Source organism: Lactuca serriola, chromosome 5, assembly GCF_051521515.1.
Source record: "Lactuca serriola cultivar US96UC23 chromosome 5, Lser_US96UC23_V15, whole genome shotgun sequence".
NCBI lineage: Eukaryota > Viridiplantae > Streptophyta > Magnoliopsida > Asterales > Asteraceae > Lactuca > Lactuca serriola.
The window spans coordinates 228854086-228875217 of NC_136412.1; positions in this window are offsets into that span (position 1 = coordinate 228854086).

The following is a 21132-nucleotide window of genomic DNA, read 5'->3' on the forward strand; positions in this document are numbered from 1 at the left end:
CTGCTTTGTGTGTTCCAGCTTTATGAGAATTACATGTTAGCATCAAGTAGACAGCAGTAGGATAGCCTGTTTAGGTTATGCCTGATAGCACGAGCTTAGCATTGAATGCTAGTATAGTTTCTCATTACGAGGATAGAATTGCTTGAGTAGTTTCCGTGTCCGAATGCTACTTGCTTTGTGCTTTGTGGGACTCTGAGTGATAGGAGTTAGCCGTTAGGTGAATGCGCCACAACACATGTGAACACGGATGAATAATCTCAGAGTGTTAAATTTGTCCCTGCTGCGCAGCTCTTGTTTGAGTCTAACCGTTGTGGGGACGAGTTCTGTACTCGAAGGATTATCTGAGCCTCACCACATGTGATGGTATTCATGTAATGACTAATTGGCATCACAAGGAGGCCTTCAGCAGCTGAGGACTGGTAAGGGTTGAGTTAGATATTTCCCTAGGGCAAGCCTAGGATGAGTGTAGTAGAGATCAGCAGCAGTAGTAGTGGTCGGGTGGAGTCGAGGCAGTTCTTGAGGAAAGTACGGATAGATGTGGAAGGTAGTAGGGGCCCATACTACTGGAAGTAGAGGATCTGTACTCGAATCAAGGAAGGCTGAGATGAGACCGGAGGGTCTGTAGTAGTAGTGATCCCTCGAGATATATCAGTGTTTCTGACATTTATCGTAATGTGTTTTCAGAATGGTGGTTTTATGCTCTAGACCAGCAGGCGGCAGTTCAGGTGCCGGAGAAGGATCGGGATCAGGCTCAGGAGCCGAACAGTTGGATGAGCAGACCAGAGAGTTCTTCACTTCAGAAGTCACTCGTATCATTCTTGAGCAGACTCCAGTGATCTTTGGTTCGATCAAGGAGGGTATACTAGAGTTGATGGAGGAGAAGCTAGGCACCTTTCGTGCTGAGGTGGCGGCCATGATGGGGTCGCGCACGCTTACTTTCAGGGAGTTCCGGGCATGTGGAGATCCAGACTACCACGGGGTATGAGATCCCATAGCGAGTACCAGATGGTTGGCGGACGTGGCCAACGCATTCCGCTGGAGCAAGTGTCCCGAGGGGGACAAGGTCAGATTGGCATCCTGTCTTCTGAAGGACAGGGCATAGGATTGGTGGGAGGAGGTTGGTCATGCCATCGGAAATGATGCGGCTTTGGATGCCATGACTTGGGTAGACTTTTCTACCAGATTCAGAGCCGAGTTTGCACCGGTTATTGAGGTGCAGCAGTTAGCACGTGAGTTTCAGGATTTGACCCAGACCACAGAGACAGTGGCGGAAATAACCGCCAAGTTCAGGGAAAGGGCACTTCTCATTCCTTAGTACGCAGCTGATGAGGAAATGAAGAAGGACAGTTATCATGAGATGCTGCGGAGTGATATCCGGCAGTTTGTGAGCCGGTCCAGCTGTAAAACGCTGGATGACATGATTGCTAGAGCTCGGGAGCGAGAGTGTGACACCCAAAGTTTTGAAGGCCAAGAAAGGAAAGAAAACCCTAACTTTTAGGGGCGACTCGACGAGTCCAAGGAGGAACTCGGCGAGTCAGAGCGGGATCCGGGTCGAGGGGTAAGTGACCAACTCGGCGAGTCGGCCAAGTGGACTCGGCGAGTCTGGTCTGTGAAAGGAAAACCCTAAATTCGGGACTTGGAGCCTATTTAAGTGCCTCATTCTCTCCCCTAGGGTTCCTTTACTGCCTCTTTCACCCAGAACATTAAACCCTAGCCGCCATATCCTCTATTTGAGCCATTTGTTGCCTTGGAAGGTGCATTAAAGCTTGGAAAAGGAAGAAGGAACTTGGAGGAGCAAGAAGGGACTATAGATCTGGGATTGTGAGTTCATTCTGAGCATTTAGAGGTAATAAACTAGTTCCTGGACCCTTTTTGCCTAGATCTATGTGTGGTTGTTGGGGCTTTTTAGCCATAATGTTATTATTTTGAGTTAGAAGCCAGATCTGAAGTTGCTACTTCAGATCTAAGCATATTATGGTCTTGAGAAGCATAAAGTAGCAGCCCTTGAGTTGATTATGGAGCCTCCTTGCCTTATACCCAAGTTGGTGGTGTATTTTTCCTAGATCTCCTTCTCTATACGTAAAGTTTGCAACTTTACGTGAGGAATGGGCTTGGGAAGGGCAGATCTACAGTTTGGAGTCCATGCATGACTCAAAAGTCCTCTGCATGTATGGAGATCTGAATGGACTCGGCGAGTCCTTTGAGTGGACTCGGCGAGTAGCATGAGGATTTGGAGGAACTCGACGAGTAGGATGAACAGCTCGTCAAGTCAGATGAAGTTGGACAGGAACTCGGCGAGTTGGAAGAACAACTCGGCGAGTCTGTTGAAGGTTGTCCTAGACTCGGCGAGTCTGTTCTTGAATTCGGCGAGTCAGGTCGCGAAACCCCAAACCCTTTGAGTTGAGACTCGAATCAGTGAGTCGAATGGAGACTCGGTGAGTTGGACAGGTCAGGACTCGGGAATCGGGAATCGGTAGACTCGACGAGTCGAGTCGCGAATAGAAGGAATCTGAACCTATGAACTCGGCGAGTCAATCGGGTGACTTGGCGAGTAGGGTTGACCTGGAAGGTTGAATTTGACAAGGACTTTGACCTTGACCAGAGTTGATTTGGTTGTCTTTCGGGGGTCAGTTAGACTCAGTGTGGCATTGATATTGGTAGCTCGGAGAGCGAGTGGAGCAGGAGTTCAGAGAGTTGTCGGGCAGCAGCGAGGGGGTTCATCAGCCAGTTCAGCCAGTGCAGGTGAGTTTCCCTTTGTATGAATGGGTCTACAGCTACAATGTCGGCCCATGTAGTTATGAGTAGAAGACCCGGGGGTTAGCCCTAGGCACAATATGCTAGTATGATATTCGGGACGAGGTCCAATGATAGAGGGCAGGAGCCCAAGGAATGGTTTATGTGATAGTTTATATTGGTTGTGTGTGTGATACTTGTATGTGCCTGTCACACCCCCAAACCTGAACGGCGGAAACGTTCGGGGGCGGATGACTTCATGTGGTAGCGTAACAAATGAATACATAGTAAAGAAAGCAATACAACCATCATATATATAATTGAAAGTTTACATTTGTCAAAAGTTACATGTTCAAAACTCAATTACAATATGATGTCAAAAATACGAGATTAAACTGGTGCCGCAGCATCCCTTCATAAAAAGCGAAATGAATACCTGAAATTACTGATTTCCTGGGACATACAAGTAATTTTGAAAGAGTAGATCAGCATTTAAGCTGGTGAATTTCATAAGTATTTAAGTGACAATGTTTGAATGAAATGAAATGTTTTATCTTTGTTTGTTTGTGTTTAGAAAATCCTATATTTTCTACTAGTATAAAAGTAGCCTTCACTCAAGACCAATGTTTGTTTCCAAAATGTATGTAAATGTAAAATAACCAATGAGTTTGAAAACCTTGTAAATCAATGCATTTTTAATACCCCTTGTGAGTTTTATAACCATACTATTGACTCTGAATGCCTATACACAACATCCTTCAGGCGTTGGAATGTTATGACGTTTGTCACCCCAAACGGTGGACTGCAGCTAACAGTCAGGGCGCGGGTTGTCAAGCCCGTATAGATCTATACACAAACACCATGCTCCCCCTCCAAGGGATTCTGGTATATAATACAGGACTTGAAATGTGTACTCGAACGTACATGAAGTTAGTGTCTCACAAATCCGTGGTATAAAAACAGATCTACTTGTTAAAATGTTACGTTTGTTCTTGTATACGAAAGTAAACTTCTTGAAATATGTGTTTCTAGTACATAAGAGTTAGAAATCTGTTCGTAAAACTATACCTATTATAGTTTCCAAAAAGTGTGTCTTGTTTGTTTAGAAATATTGAGAAAAGGAATCACTTGTTTATGAAAGTATAGATTTTTGGTGTAGAGTCTAGGATAGACAAGAAAATTCTAAGAACAGTTTAGTTTATACATGCATTACAACAACATTATATTTTAAAAGGTAAAATGCTATTGTGACATATGTTATATATATATATATATATATATATATATATATATATATATATATATATATATAAAAGTTCCTTTAAATGTTTATAAATCGCATGTGATTTGAATATATAACAATATATAAAAGAGTTTCTTTATATAACACACGATAATACTCGTGTGTTTTACTTGTAATCCCCCCCCCCTTGAAAGCATATAAAAGTATTTAGAATAATTAAAAAGGTTGATTAAGGGGTATGAAACTCACTTGAAAGTTTTGGAGATAGCGAGATGGAAAACCGGGCAGAGTTTCGTCTCGGGAAACGGATTTTCCTCGGGATTCTCGGGAATCTCGGGAGTAAAATCGACCTTCGGGACTTGAGCCAAAAAGACCAGAGCTTCGGGTTTGAACGGACACGGAAAACGAGGCAAAGTTGAGAGAGAGAGAAGAGAAATGAACCCTTTCTTTGGAAACCCTCGCATCCTATTTATAGTAAGGCTGGTCTGCCTCGGTACGCGGGGCGTACGCTCGTACGCAGCGCGTACGCGTACGTCATGCATGACCGAAGCCTCGACTGCCTCGGTTCGGATGGGACGGGTTGCTGGGTACGCGGGTCGGATGGGACGTCGGGTCGGACGGGTCGGGGATTCGGACGGGTCGGATGGGTCGGTTTCTTCGGATAGCGCGACGTGGACGATCAGAGGCCAATCCTCTCGGTTATGCGGGGCGTACAGGGGTACGCAGCGCGTACCTCGGAGGAGGATGCTGACTCCCCTTCGGATAATATCCGAATTTTGAATTAAATAAATAATTAATATATTTAATAAACTTCAAAAATTCATATCTTCTTCATACGAACTCCGTTTTCGATGGTCTTTATATCCTCGCGTAGGTGAGACTACGCTCTACAACTTTCGTTTAGACTCCGTCAGCAAATTCCAAAATTATTTTTTTATTATTTATTAAAAATCCATCGTGTTTAAGGAATTTTTTAGAAAATTCATAACTTCTTTATCTGATGTCGGTTTTTGCCAGACTTTTTACCGCTGGAATACCATTGTCGAGACCTTCGATTCTCGTTTAGGTCATTCCGGCCAAAAGTCGCTCGATTTCCGATTCGAGTTTTTAGCTGTCTGTTGCTAAGCCGAACTTGGAAAAATCATAACTTCGCTATATGAAGTCGGATTTGGGCGTTCTTTTCACGTACGATCATGGTTCAAAGACATTTAATCATAGAAGGAAATTAAGTAGAACTTATTTATACATTTTATTATGAAAGTAACTTTTTATTATTCAGAAGTGGTTACAATACTTGACCCATTTTGGTCGTTACAAAGAGTTGAAATATCGGGTTGTCACATCATCCCCCCGTTAGAGAGAATTTCGTCCCGAAATTTAAAGTAGTAAAGATACTAGTGAACATGAAAGAGATGAGGGTACTTTTGTTTCATCTGATCTTCGCGTTCCCATGTGAATTCGGGTCCCCGCTTGGTGTTCCAGCGAACCTTCACGATGGGTATGCAGCTTTGTTTTGTTTGTTTGACCTCTCGGTCCATGATTTCTACTGGTTCTTCCACAAAGTTGAGGCTCTCGTTGATCTCGATCTCGTCGAGTGGAATAACAAGAGTCTCGTCGGACAGACGCTTTTTCAAGTTTGAGACGTGGAAGGTTGGATGGATGTTACTAAGTTCGCGCGGTAGGTTAAGCTTGTAAGCCACAGGGCCGATTCTGGCAAGAATCTCGAAAGGCCCTATGTATCTTGGATTTAGTTTCCCCCGCTTTCCAAATCGTATTAAACCCTTCCACGGTGAGACCTTTAATAAGACGTGGTCTCCTACCTGGAATTCCAAAGGTTTCCTCCTTTGGTTAGCGTAGCTTTTCTGTCGGTCTCTTGAGGCTTTCAATCGTTCATGAATCTGAAGGATCTTCTCTGTTGTTTCACGTATGATTTCCGGACCTGTGAGAATGCTTTCAGGAACTCTTCCTCCAGCTAACTGGGTATCGCCAACTTCAGTCCAGCACAGAGGGGATCTGCACTTTCGACCATAGAGGGCTTCAAACGGAGCAGCCTTTATGCTTGTATGATAACTATTGTTGTATGAAAATTCGACAAGGGGTAAATGAATATCCCATGCCTTTCCAAAGTCAATCATGCAGGCTCTCAGCATGTCTTCTAAAGTTTGTATTGTTCTCTCACTTTGTCCGTCTGTCTGTGGGTGGTAGGCTGTACTCATGTCCAGCCTAGTTCTCAGGGAACTTTGTAGTGACTGCCAGAACCTTGAAGTGAATCTACTATCTCGATCGGAGATAATGGATATCGGAACACCATGCAGTCGCACTACTTCCCTTAAGTAAGTTCTTGTAAGCTTCTCCATTTTGTCAGTCTCCTTGATGGGTAGGAAATGTGCGGATTTGGTCAATCTGTCGACAATGACCCATATGGTATCGAGTCCACTTGTCGTCTTGGGTAACTTGGTTATGAAGTCCATAGTAATCCGCTCCCATTTCCATTCCGGTATCTCTGGTTGTTGTAGTAGTCCTGACGGTTTCTGATACTCGACCTTAACCTTAGCGCAAGTAAGACATTTACTCACGAAGGTAGCAATTTCTGCTTTCATGTTAGGCCACCAGTACAGATTCTTAAGATCCAGATACATTTTATCTGAACCCGGGTGAACGGAATATCTTGAGTTGTGAGCCTCGGTCATGACTACGTTTCTGAAACCACCATGATTTGGGGTCCAGATTCGGTCCATGAGATAGTAGGCTCCGCCACCCTTGACTTCTAAATTCTTCTCCATTCCTCGCAGGGATTCACCTGCCACATTTTCAGGTTGCAAAGCTTCCATTTGTGCCTCCTTAATTTGTGTGGACAAGTGGGAATGGATAGTCATGGTCAGAGATTTGACCCTCCGACCAGTGTATTCCTTTCGATTGAGGGCGTCGGCTACTACGTTGGCCTTGCCAGGATGATAACGAATTTCGCATTCGTAGTCATTTAGTAATTCGACCCATCGTCGTTGGCGCATGTTGAGTTCCTTCTGATCGAAAATGTGTAGAAGGCTCTTGTGATCGGTGAAAATAGTACTCTTTGTTCCGTATAAGTAGTGCCTCCAGATCTTCAGAGCAAATACCACTGCTCCTAATTCGAGATCGTGTGTCATATAGTTCACTTCGTGTGTCTTAAGCTGTCGGGAGGCATAAGCGATAACCTTCCCTCTCTGCATAAGAACACATCCAAGTCCTTGATTTGAAGCATCGCAATACACTACGAAGTCTTCTATCCCTTCGGGGAGGGATAGTATCGGTGCAGTGCACAAGGCCTGCTTTAGTGTCTGGAATGCCTTCTCTTGTTTCGCTTCCCAGTCAAAGGCCACACCTTTCTGGGTTAATGAAGTAAGAGGTTTCGCAATGCTCGAAAAGTTCTTTATGAATCTGCGATAGTAGCCAGCTAGACCTAGAAATTGACGAATTTCTGTAGGTGTCTTTGGTGCCGACCAGTTCTCAATAGCCTTAATTTTGGAGGGGTCCACGTGTATACCTTCCTTGCTAACAACGTGACCTAAAAATTCGACTCTTCGAATCCAAAATTCGCATTTAGAGAACTTCGCATAGAGTTTCTCCGTTCGCAGTGTTTCTAGGACTTTTCGTAGGTGTTGACTATGCTCTTCCTCACTCCGAGAGTAGATAAGTATATCATCGATAAAGACGATGACGAACTGATCCAAGTAAGGGCGGCATACCCTATTCATTAGGTCTATAAATACTGCTGGTGCATTGGTTAATCCGAACGGCATCACCACGAATTCATAGTGTCCATAACGAGTTCGGAAGGCTGTCTTTGGAATGTCCCCCTCTAGAACTCGTAATTGGTGATATCCGGATCGCAGGTCTATTTTGGAGAAGTAGTTCGCCCCTTGAAGTTGATCGAATAGGTCGTCGATACGGGGTAGAGGATATCGGTTCTTGACAGTAAGTTTGTTCAGCTCTCTGTAGTCGATTCACATACGGAACGATCCGTCTTTCTTCTTTACAAACAAGACCGGTGCTCCCCAAGGTGAGAAACTTGGTCTTATGAATCCTTTGTGAAGGAGTTCATTAAGTTGACTGGAAAGTTCCTGCATCTCTGCTGGTGCAAGACGATAAGGCGACTTCGCTACTAGGGTAGCTCCTGGAATTAAGTCGATTCTAAACTCGACTTGGCGTTGCGGTGGTAATCCTGGTAGTTCTTCTGGAAAGATATCGGGAAAGTCGCGTACTACCGAGATGCTCTTGATGTCCTTCAGTTCTTGACTTGTATCGACGATGTGCGCTAGGAATGCTCGACAATCCTTCCGCAAGCACTTTCGAGCTTGGATGCACGAAATGATGCGAAGGTTTGCACTAGATTTGTCGTCGTAGATAACTAATGTTTCGTTGTTAGGGAGGTTAAGACGGACTGCTTTCTCAAAGCACATGATGTCGGCGCGAAGAAGACTCAACCAATCCATGCCGACTATGACGTCGAAACTTTTAATTTGAACCGGCATGAGATTGATTGGGAAAGAATGGCCGTCTAATGTTAACGTACAGCCCATGTATATGCAATTTGTGTTTTCGGTTTTTCCATTGGCCATCTCTACAGTGAATGAATTTTCTAACTTGCTAGGTTTAGGTTTAAGTAAATGAATAAAGTTTTGACTCACGAAGCTTCTCTCCGCTCCACTATCGAATAATATGCATGCATATGAATTATCGAGAAGGAACGTACCAGCAACTATAGTTGGGTCAGCTACAGCTTCGTCGTGGCCTATTGCCAAAACTCGTCCTACACCTCCGGTGCCTGCTGCCTTAGGACAGTTTCTCTTGTAGTGGCCCACCTCGTCACAACCGTAGCAAGCCTGCCCTACACCCGCACCGGGAACTTGAGTGATCGGATTTGCGGGTTCCTTGCAGAAACGGGCTGTGTGTCCTTTCCTGCTGCAGTTGGCGCACTGCATATCTCGACAAGGTCCATGGTGGTGGTAATTGCATTTGGTGCATTTTGGGAGGTTGCCTATATAAGGCTTTGTTGGGTAGGTATTTGTAGGGGCCGTAGCAGGTACAATGGCAGCATTTACTGACACCAGTTGTTTCTTTGCGGATTCTTGGGAAGATCCACCCTTCCCTTTAATCCACGCTCTCTTCCTGCCATTGTTGTTGTTGTTGCTGTTGTTGTTGTAGTTGTTGTTGTTGTTGTTTCCTTTCTGTGGTGCTGGTGCAGAAGTGGTTGAGTTCTGATGACCTCCGTAGTCGATCAGAGATTGTGCCAGTTCCTTAGCACTTTCAAAGGTGTCCGGTTTAGAAGCTAATACGCTTGATCGCATTTGGGGCGTCAGTCCCCAGATGTACCTTTCTATCTTCTTGCTCTCGGGAGCAATCATATCTGGACAAAGGATTGCCAGTTCGCAAAATCTGTTGGTATAAGTAGCGATGTCGGTACCCACCATTCCGAGAGTCCATAGCTCGTGTTCAAGCTTTTGAATCTCTCCCCGTGGGCAGTATTCTCTCATCATCATGGCCTTCAAGTTCTCCCAGCTTATGGAGTTTGCCACAATTAGGGTGAGTACTTTAACGCGGCCATTCCACCAAGTTAAAGCTTTATCGAGAAGGGTGAAAGTTGCAAATTTGACCTTGCTGTGCTCGGGGCAGGAGCAGATTTCAAAGACTGCCTCCGTCCTTTCAATCCACTGCCTCAGGGCCATCACACCACCAGTACCATAAAACATTCGGGGCTTGGCATTAGTGAAGTCCTTATAGGTGCATTCTCGAGGTGGTCCATGACTCTCGCCATGGTTGGATGGGTGTGTGCCAGATCCCGAGCCATTAGCACTTGAGTTATTGATCTGTGACATGGCAGCTGCCACCGCTGCGGTGACTGCTGCTTGAAACATTACAGCATCAAATTGGGGTGGTGGAGGTGGTGGTGGTATAGGTGCTTCCTCACCGTTGTTTCGCCTTGGGTTCCTACGCGGAGGCATCCTTCAACTATAGATTGAAAAGACAAGGATAAGAATTTCATAGAATGGAAAATGTATGTGTCTCATGAACTAAATCGCTATAGTTCAACAACAGATGATAGTATGAGTCTTAAAATAGAAGAATGAAAGTTATTTGTAAGACTGAAGGTATGAAACAAGTATTTGGGTTCACAAAGACCATTCAAGGTTCGAACGAAATACTTAACATAGTAGTAATAGTGCCACTTATATTAATATAAAAGTTGTTACAACGATCATGAAAACTTGACCCCTATAAGGGTCTCTGATTACAAAGTTCGAGAAATTTAAAGACTTTTAGCCGAGGTCCTAAGCTATAACAAAATTTGAGTCCTTGACAAGCACTACTTGCGTCGAAGGTTGTGCTTGGAGCTTGACTCCGTATCTGATTGCTTTGACTCCATTAGACGCCTATCGAAAGCGGCTTGTTGTTCCCTTAGTTCGGCGAGGGCTGCAATCATTTGTGCTTGAAATGCTTCAGCTTGGAATTGGGCGTTGTCTTGCATCTTGTCCAGCCTACAGATGTTAGAAGTGTGAACCTGCACTTCCACGTTGATATCCCGGAGTCGACTAGCTTGTACTCCAGACTGATAGGACTGATTGGCTAACTTACCCACCATTACCAGAAGTGCTCGATCAGCCGAACCTCCGCCGCGGACATCATAGAAGTCCCGGCACATGCCGTAGGGAGGGCGTAGGGTTTGCTGTTGGCTCCAATGGTGGAGGTGACTTCCCCAGACGGGAGTCGGTCCTTGAAAGTTCCTTACGAAGACGGGAGGTTGAATGAGTGGTGGATCGATAACTTCCGGCTCTAAGTCGGTACCGGAGTCATCACCCACTTCTATGGGTTCCTCGTCCTCTTCGGGATCATCTTCGATCCATCCTCCGTTGCCTTGGTTGGGAAAGTAGGGGTCGCCAGGGTGGTGAAATCCAGCCATTTGACTGTACGAGAAATAGGGTTATAAGAATTGAATAAAGTCGGAACATGTAAAACATGTAAGTTAAACTAGTTTAGATAGCAATTACTCCTATAGTATTTAAGCTCTTGTGTTTGATTCTTGTAATGGTTTGGTAAGGTTTTGACTTGTTGCTTACTACGATCATTCCTCGATATACGTTGGTCCAATCTTGGGCAAATATAGTTGATCACGCTATATTTGTCCAAAATCTGATTACATATATCGAGTCTCAATCGTAGTGTCAACTTGTCTAAATACTTGTATAGTTGTATAACATGAAAATAGTTTGTGGTATGCATGTAATTGTACTTAAATGAATTATCAATTTAAGTTGAACGAAATGCTGCTTAAGTGTAAAAAGAAAATTTGTTTTGTCAGAGAGTATTAGTCCCTTAAGCATTTATAGTTTGTATATCTTATGTGGTTCGATATACTTAGTTCACTATAAACATTGCTCTGATACCAATCTGTCACACCCCCAAACCTGAACGGCGGAAACGTTCGGGGGCGGATGACTTCATGTGGTAGCGTAACAAATGAATACATAGTAAAGAAAGCAATACAACCATCATATATATAATTGAAAGTTTACATTTGTCAAAAGTTACATGTTCAAAACTCAATTACAATATGATGTCAAAAATACGAGATTAAACTGGCGCCGCAGCATCCCTTCATAAAAAGCGAAATGAATACCTGGAATTACTGATTTCCTGGGACATACAAGTAATTTTGAAAGAGTAGATCAACATTTAAGCTGGTGAATTTCATAAGTATTTAAGTGACAATGTTTGAATGAAATGAAATGTTTTATCTTTGTTTGTTTGTGTTTAGAAAATCCTATATTTTCTACTAGTATAAAAGTAGCCTTCACTCAAGACCAATGTTTGTTTCCAAAATGTATGTAAATGTAAAATAACCAATGAGTTTGAAAACCTTGTAAATCAATGCATTTTTAATACCCCTTGTGAGTTTTATAACCATACTATTGACTCTGAATGCCTATACACAACGTCCTTCAGGCGTTGGAATGTTATGACGTTTGTCACCCCAAACGGTGGACTGCAGCTAACAGTCAGGGCGCGGGTTGTCAAGCCCGTATAGATCTATACACAAACACCATGCTCCCCCTCCAAGGGATTCTGGTATATAATACAGGACTTGAAATGTGTACTCGAACGTACATGAAGTTAGTGTCTCACAAATCCGTGGTATAAAAACAGATCTACTTGTTAAAATGTTACGTTTGTTCTTGTATACGAAAGTAAACTTCTTGAAATATGTGTTTCTAGTACATAAGAGTTAGAAATCTGTTCGTAAAACTATACCTATTATAGTTTCCAAAAAGTGTGTCTTGTTTGTTTAGAAATATTGAGAAAAGGAATCACTTGTTTATGAAAGTATAGATTTTTGGTGTAGAGTCTAGGATAGACAAGAAAATTCTAAGAACAGTTTAGTTTATACATGCATTACAACAACATTATATTTTAAAAGGTAAAATGCTATTGTGACATATGTTATATATATATAAAAGTTCCTTTAAATGTTTATAAATCGCATGTGATTTGAATATATAACAGTATATAAAAGAGTTTGTTTATATAACACACGATAATACTCGTGTGTTTTACTTGTAATCCCCCCCTTGAAAGCATATAAAAGTATTTAGAATAATTAAAAAGGTTGATTAAGGGGTATGAAACTCACTTGAAAGTTTTGGAGATAGCGAGATGGAAAACCGGGCAGAGTTTCGTCTCGGGAAACGGATTTTCCTCGGGATTCTCGGGAATCTCGGGAGTAAAATCGACCTTCGGGACTTGAACCAAAAAGACCAGAGCTTCGGGTTTGAACGGACACGGAAAACGAGGCAAAGTTGAGAGAGAGAGAAGAGAAATGAACCCTTTCTTTGGAAACCCTCGCATCCTATTTATAGTAAGGCTGGTCTGCCTCGGTACGCGGGGCGTACGCTCGTACGCAGCGCGTACGCGTACATCATGCATGACCGAAGCCTCGACTGCCTCGGTTCGGATGGGACGGGTTGCTGGGTACGCGGGTCGGATGGGACGCCGGGTCGGATGGGACGTCGGGTCGGACGGGTCGGGGCTTCGGACGGGTCGGATGGGTCGGTTTCTTCGGATAGCGCGACGTGGACGATCAGAGGCCAATCCTCTCGGTTACGCGGGGCGTACAGGGGTACGCAGCGCGTACCTCGGAGGAGGATGCTGACTCCCCTTCGGATAATATCCGAATTTTGAATTAAATAAATAATTAATATATTTAATAAACTTCAAAAGTTCATATCTTCTTCATACGAACTCCGTTTTTGATGGTCTTTATATCCTCGCGTAGGTGAGACTACGCTCTACAACTTTCGTTTAGACTCCGTCGGCAAATTCCAAAATTATTTTTTTATTATTTATTAAAAATCCATCGTGTTTAAGGAATTTTTTAGAAAATTCATAACTTCTTTATCTGATGTCGGTTTTTGTCAGACTTTTTACCGCTGGAATACCATTGTCGAGACCTTCGATTCTCGTTTAGGTCATTCCGGCCAAAAGTCGCTCGATTTCCGATTCGAGTTTTTAGCTGTCTGTTGCTAAGCCGAACTTGGAAAAATCATAACTTCGCTATATGAAGTCAGATTTGGGCGTTCCTTTCACGTACGATCATGGTTCAAAGACATTTAATCATAGAAGGAAATTAAGTAGAACTTATTTATACATTTTATTATGAAAGTAACTTTCTATTATTCAGAAGTGGTTACAATACTTGACCCATTTTGGTCGTTACAAAGAGTTGAAATATCGGGTTGTCACAGTGCCTGGTAGGGAGGTGAGTGTGGGCGAGGTCCCATATCTCACCAATAGCAGAGTGTGGATGGTGTTCCACATCTCAGTAGCAGCAGATCAGGGGCGAGGCCCAAGTTAGGGAAGGAGTGAGGGTGGGTTGGGCCCGTACCTCACTATCAGCAGGAGTATGGACGAGGTTCCATGACTCATCAGTAGCAGGAAAAGGGTGGGGCCCAGAGATAGGCGAGGCCTTAGGACAAGATCCGTTAGTATGTGTTTAGCTTATGTGATGTGATGTGATATGTTTATGTGCTATTATATGTTAGTGGGCGAGGCCCTATGACAGGCGAGGTTTAAGTGAAACAGATCTGTATCAGAGCGGGGATCGAAGCCAGGCAGGGCGTGGAGCGGCGAGGCCGTTGTAGCGGGCGAGGCCCGAGGTAGTGTGCGAGGCCTAGAATAGCGGGCGTGGCCCAGTATGTGTAGTATGTGGTTATGCATGGTATGTGGTAGGGTGAGGAACTCACTAAGGTTTGTGCTTACGGTTTTTCAGTTTTGGTTTCAGGTACTTCCGGTAGCGGATGATGGAGCTCGGGGTGATCGCATGGCACACACCATAAATTAGTCAGCCTGGGAATGTCTACTCTGATAACGATCATGTATTTCGGAAACTATTACTCTGTTTATGTCTTGAAAAGATGGATTTGCTTAAAGTGATGTTTTATTAAAAGAAATTTTTAGTCTTGAATTTTGGATGTTACAAGTTGGTATCAGAGCCTTGGTTTGAGGGATTCGGAGATGCTCTCGGGTGTGTCTGAACTCAAACTGAGGAATTGGTATAGAAGTTTTCAAAATGAAAACACAGTTTTGTAAAAAGAGAGTTTTGGGAAAGAAAACAGTTTTAGAAAGGCAAAAATAATTCAGAAAGAAAAGAACTTTGAAAAGAGAAAAAGGGTGTGGTGCATGCAATTAACCGAGCTCAAGTAAGTACCCCAAAATACCCATACAAGTTTATGATTTGATTATCAGTCAGTAGAACAACATTCTAGAATAGGGCTAAGGATCTAGGGATGATGCCTTATGTGCCTGTTATATGTGCTTTGAGCTGCATGATAGTGCTGATTAGACAGTAGTAGGATAGCGTGTTTAGGTTATGCCTGAGTTATGAGTTTGTGTTGCATGCTAGTTCAGATTTTTTCTATGTGTGTATGATTGCTTGAGTATGTTGTGGTTAGATTTTCCCCTTGTCTGAATGCTGCTTGCTTTGTGCATTGTGGGATTTTGAGTGATGGGAGTTAGCCATTAAGTGGATACGCCACGTCACATGTGATCATGGTTGAATAATTTCAGAGTGTTGGATTTGGCCCTATTGCACAGCTCTCGTTTGAGTCTAACCGTTGTAGGGACGAGTCTTTTACTCGAAGGATTATCTGGGCCTCGTCACATGTGATGGTATCCAGGTGATGGCTAATTGGCATCACAAGGAGACCCTCAGCAGTTGAGGACTGGTTTGAATTGAGTCAGAGGTTTTCCTAGGGTAAGCCTAGGATGAGATAGTGCTGAGAGCAGTAGTAGTGGTTAAGGGACCTGGTGGAGTCAAAGCAATTCCTGAGGAAAGTACGGATAGATGTGGAAGGTAGTATGGGCCCATACTACTGAAAGCAGAGGATCCGTACTCGATTCGGGAAGGGCCGCGACAAGACCGGGAACCTCGTAGGGTGTGTTGGGTCTCGCATCAGTGATGAGTATTCTGATAGTAGTTGTGGCATACTTTTAGCATGGTGACGTTGCAAGAGAGACCAGCGGGCGGATCAGGCGCCAGAGAGGGATCAGGCTCGGGTTCAGGGGCCAAGCAGCTCGAGGAGTGAATGAGGGAGTTGATATCCACCGAGGTTACGTGCAATATTTTGAATCAGACTCCTGTGATCTTTGGCACGGTCAAGGAGGGTATATTGGAGATTTTGGATGAGAGGCTGGGAGCCTTTCGTGCTGAGATGATGGATTTGATGGGAGCGCGTACCTTGACATTTCGGGAGTTCAGGGCTTGCGGGGCACCAGATTATCATGGGGCTAGGGACCCCATCGCTAGCAGCAGATGGTTGGCTGATGTTGCCAACGCATTCCGTACGAGCCGGTGTCTTGAGGGGGACAAGGTCAGACTCGCTTCCTGTCTTCTGAAGGACAGAGCGAGGGACTGGTGGGAGGAGATTGGTCATGCTTTGGGGGATGATGCCGCGTTGGACGCGATGACTTGGAGCGATTTCTCGGCCAGGTTCAGGGCAGAGTTTTCGCCAATTATTGAGGTGCAGCAGTTGGCACGGGAGTTTCAGGATTTGACGCAGACCATTGAGATTGTGGCGGAGATCACCGGCAAGTTCAGGGAGAGGGCTCTTCTTGTACTGAAGTATGTCGCGGATGAGGAGATGAAGAAGGCCCGATACCATGAGATGTTGAGGGATGACATCAGGGAGTTCGTGAGTAGATCCAGCTGTAAAACGCTGGAAGATATGATTTCTCGGGCCAGGGAGAGGGAAATTGATTTGGAGCAGATCCGAAAGAGGAAGACGGATGAGGTTCAGGTAGCCGCGAGTTCGAGCAAAAGGCCCAAGGGATCGGATTCGAGATCGAGGGATTATCAGGACCGCAGTCGGTACGGGAAGTGTGGCAGGGCGCACGGGGGCACGTGCAGGAGTGGTAGCGGTGGTGAGTCTGGCTGTTTCAAGTGCGGTTGGACTGGTCACTTCAGCAGGGATTATACTGTTACCACCTCACAGAGATCAGACCTGTTATGTTTTCACTGCAACCAGCAGGGCCACAAGAAGGCCCAGTGCCCCAGTTTGTTTTCAGCAGGACGGGTGATGGCACCTGCCCCTGCAACTTTGAGGATCACAGACGGCCGTCAAGGCCATGCAGAGGCGCCTGCGGTAGGAGGCAGAGCTCTTCAGATGACTACCTTAGAGGCACGATCACCACCGGACGTTGCAGGTATGCGATTTCGGTTTTCAGTTCTTTTATTTGTGCATGATTATATTGTTATGGTTCTGCATCATTATCGGTATGAGTATTTTATTTTTGATCGGTTGATTGTGATCGAGTTATATGCCATCTGCATACCTTGGATATCCGAATGGTAGTGAGGGGATGTGCCCTATTGGAGAAGGTTGCATAGGATGCAGTAACTATAGCATGCTTGGGAGGGACTTGGTATGTCTCGCTAGATCGGAGTTGTATAGTGTTAGAAATGGATTGGTTAGATCCCTAGCTATGGTAAGCTTGGGTTCCTCAGCAGATTGATTATGGAAAGGTAGCAAGGATTTCTTTTGAGTATTGAGCAACAAGGGGTAAGCAGGATCGAAGTGGGGGAGAATCCTCCGAGAAGGAAAAGAAGTGGTCCAGCGCTTGATGGATCGAGGATTTCAGGGTTGGGAGTTTGAGAAACTCCCCATCAGCTAGTGTGTGTGATGGTAATGGTTAGTACGTGGTTGGGAATTCAGGTTGTGGATCGCCCATAGGACTCGAAGGAGTCAGAATGAGGATCTTGAGAGCTAATGGCACATGGGTTCCCTCATAGTAGCAGTCAGTGGTAGAAAGTGATGTAAGACTACGGGGCAGACGTAGCATTCACTAGCAGTCAGCAATGGATGGTGATGTAAGACTACGGGTAAGCCGTAGCATTCCTTAGTATCTTCGATAGCGGAGTTGGGGCGAGGCCCTTACCTCCTAGTGATCGGTCAGGGATCAGGAAAGGGTAGTGGATGAGAATGATAGGGTTGTCTGTATAGCTCTAGACAGGTGAGACCTTGGGAGAGGCCGCTCCAGGATATAGTTGGGTGAGACCCGTGGGCGAGGCCCGTATGAGATTAGCAGTGTAGATGAGACCTGGTAGCAGGGTTGCTCAGTAGTATGGTTGGGTGAGACCCGTGGGCGAGGCCCGAGCGAGAGTGATTAGACTAGTGGGACTAGAAAGATAGAGGCGGGTGGGACCCGTGGGCGAGGCCCGTGAGTTTTAGCAGCACAGGTGGGGCCTGGTAGGGACCTTAGTGTCAAGTTAGGGGATCGGGGATCCCAGGTTTGTAGTGCCTGAATGGCAGAATCGATTGAGCAGTTATAGGTGGTCGAAGTTTCTTTGGAAGTCGCTGGGAGCGACTAGTGGTGGTGTTGGGACTAGCTACCGGTGGGAGCCGGTAATCCAAACACTGATAGGTTGGTAGGGACCAGGGTGGTCTCAGTTCATCCGGAAGGCAGACAAGGGATAGCAGAATTTTCAGTCAGTAGTAATGCGGGTAAGCAGTGTATGGTGGAAATTCAGTAAGTTGAATCGAGGGGTGCTCAGCACCAAATTTTGGCCGAGATGAGTGTCAGTGGTTACTGACGGTGATGACCCGTACTGGGAATAGCGGGGGTGATGGAGTTGGTGAAGGATAGGGCCTTCACAGTGACAGAAGGAATAGTTGGATATGGAGCATCGCCTTAGGAAGGCAAGGGAATCGCGTAAGGAAAGAAGGGGTCAACCCCTATGAGTTCAAGTGCAGTACTCGGAAAATACCAGAAGGATTGTCGGTGGAGTAAGTTGTGTTTCTAAGTTGTTCAGGGTCAGGTTTGACCCGAGGTTTTATCCGCGAGGTTTATGTTAGTTAGAATGACCAGGTGGAAGACCAGTGAAGGTAGGCAGCTGGTGTTGGGATAATTGGTGGGTTTTGGAAGCCGATCGCAGGCGGTGGACCATGGCAAACTTCGAGGACGAAGTTTAGTTTAAGTGGGGGAAAGTTGTAACACCCAAAGTTTTGAACGCCAAGAAAGGAAAGAAAACCCTAATTTTTAGGGGCGACTCGACGAGTCCAAGGAGGAACTCGGCGAGTCAGAGCGGGATCTGGGTCGAGGGGTAAGTGACCAACTCGGCGAGTCGGCCAAGTGGACTCAGCGAGTCTGGTCTGTGCAAGGAAAACCCTAAATTCGGGACTTGGAGCCTATTTAAGCGCCTCCTTCTCTCCCCTAGGGTTCCTTTACTGCCTCTTTCACCCAGAACATTAAACCCTAGCCGCCATATCCTCTATTTGAGCCATTTGTTGCCTTGGAAGGTGCATTAAAGCTTGGAGAAGGAAGAAGGAACTTGGAGGAGCAAGAAGGGACTATAGATCTCGGATTGTGAGTTCATTCCGAGCATTTGGAGGTAATAAACTAGTTCCTGGACCCTTTTTTCCTAGATCTATGTGTGGTTGTTGGGGCTTTTTAGCCATAATGTTATTATTTTGAGTTAGAAGCCAGATCTGAAGTTGCTACTTCAGATCTAAGCATATTATGGTCTTGAGAAGCATAAAGTAGCAGCCCTTGAGTTGATTATGGAGCCTCCTTGCCTTAAACCCTAGTTGGTGGTGTATTTTTCCTAGATCTCCTTCTCTATACGTAAAGTTTGCAACTTTACGTGAGGAATGGGCTTGGGAAGGGCAGATCTACAGTTTGGAGTCCATGCATGACTCAAAAGTCCTCTGCATGTATGGAGATCTGAATGGACTCGGCGAGTCCTTTGAGTGGACTCGGCGAGTAGCATGAGGATTTGGAGGAACTCGATGAGTGGGATGAACAGCTCGTCGAGTCAGATGAAGTTGGGCAGGAACTCGGCGAGTCTGTTGAAGGTTGTCCTGGACTCGACGAGTCTGTTCTTGGACTCGGCGAGTCAGGTCGCGAAACCCCAAACCCTTCAAGTTGAGACTCGAATCAGTAAGTCGAATGGAGACTCGGTGAGTTGGACAGGTCAGGACTCGGGAATCGGTAGACTCGGCGAGTCGAGTCGCGAATAGAAGGAATCTGAACATATGAACTCGGCGAGTCAATAGGGTGACTTGGCGAGTAGGGTTGACCTGGAAGGTTGACTTTGACCCGGACTTTGACCTTGACCAGAGTTGATTTGGTTGTCTTTCGGGGGTCAGTTAGACTCAGTGTTGCATTGATATTGGTAGCTCGGAGAGCGAGTGGAGCAGGAGTTCAGAGAGTTGTCGGGCAGCAGCTAGTGGGTTCATCAGCCAGTTCAGCTAGTGCAAGTGAGTTTCCCTTTGTATGAATGGGTCTACGACCACAATGCCGGCCCATGTAGTTATGAGTAGAAGACCCGGGGGTTAGCCCTAGGCACAGTATGCTTGTATGATATTCGGGACGAGGTCCAATGATAGAGGGCGGGAGCCCAAGGAATGGTTTATGTGATAGTTTATACTGGTTGTCTGTGTGATACTTGTATGTGCCTGGTAGGGAGGTGAGTGTGGGCGAGGTCCCGTATCTCACCAATAGCAGAGTGTGGATGGTGTTCCACATCTCAGTAGCAGCAGATCAGGGGCGAGGCCCAAGTTAGGGAAGGAGTGAGGGTGGGCTAGGCCCGTACCTCACTATCAGCAGGAGTATGGACGAGATTCCATGACTCATTAGTAGCAGGACAAGGGAGGGGCCCAGAGATAGGAAAGGCCTTAGGACAATATCCGTTAGTATGTGTTTAGCTTATGTGATGTGATGTGATATGTTTATGTGCTATTATATGTTAGTGGGAGAGGCCCTGTGACAGGCGAGGCCTAAGTGAAACAGATCTGTATCCGAGCGGGGATCGAAGCTAGGCGGGGCCTGGAGCGGCGGGGCCGTTGTAGCGGGCGAGGCCCGAGGTAGTGGGCGAGGCCCAGAATAGTGGGCGTGGCCCAGTATGTGCAGTATGTGGTTATGCATGGTATGTGGTAGGGTGGGGAACTCACTAAGCTTTGTGCTTACGGTTTTCAGTTTTGGTTTCAGGTACTTCCGGTAGCGGATGATGGAGCTCGGGGTGATACCATGGCACACACCATAAATTAGTCAGCCTGAGAATGTTTACTCTGATAACGATCATGTATTTTGGAAACTATTACTCTGTTTATGTTTTGAAAAGATGAATTTGCTTAAAGTGATGTTTTATTAAAAGAAATTTTTAGTCTTGAATTTTGGGATGTTATAGAGAGATTGACCTTGAGTTGGAGAGGAAGAGGAAGTCGGAGGTGGCTTCGGTTTCAGGGGGTTCGGGAAAAAAGCCCAAGGTTTCTGATCATAGATCCAGGAGTCAGCAAAGCCACAGTCGATGTGGCAAGTGTGGGAGATTGCAGGACGGGGTGTGCAAGGCAGGGAGTTCAGACTGCTTTAAGTGCGGCCGAACTGGGCATATGAGCAGAGATTGTACAGCCTCTACCACCGCCATTGCAGCGTCAGATTTGATTTGCTTTCAGTGCAACCAGAGGGGACATAAAAAGTACCAGTTTCCGAGTTTAGCGGCCACAGGGAAGGTGTCAGCACCTGCCCCTGCTACTTTGAGGATTACAGATGGCCGTCAGGGCCGAGCTGAGACACCAGTGGCAAACACTAGGGCTTTCCAGCTGACAGCAGAGGAGGCGAAGGCAACTCCT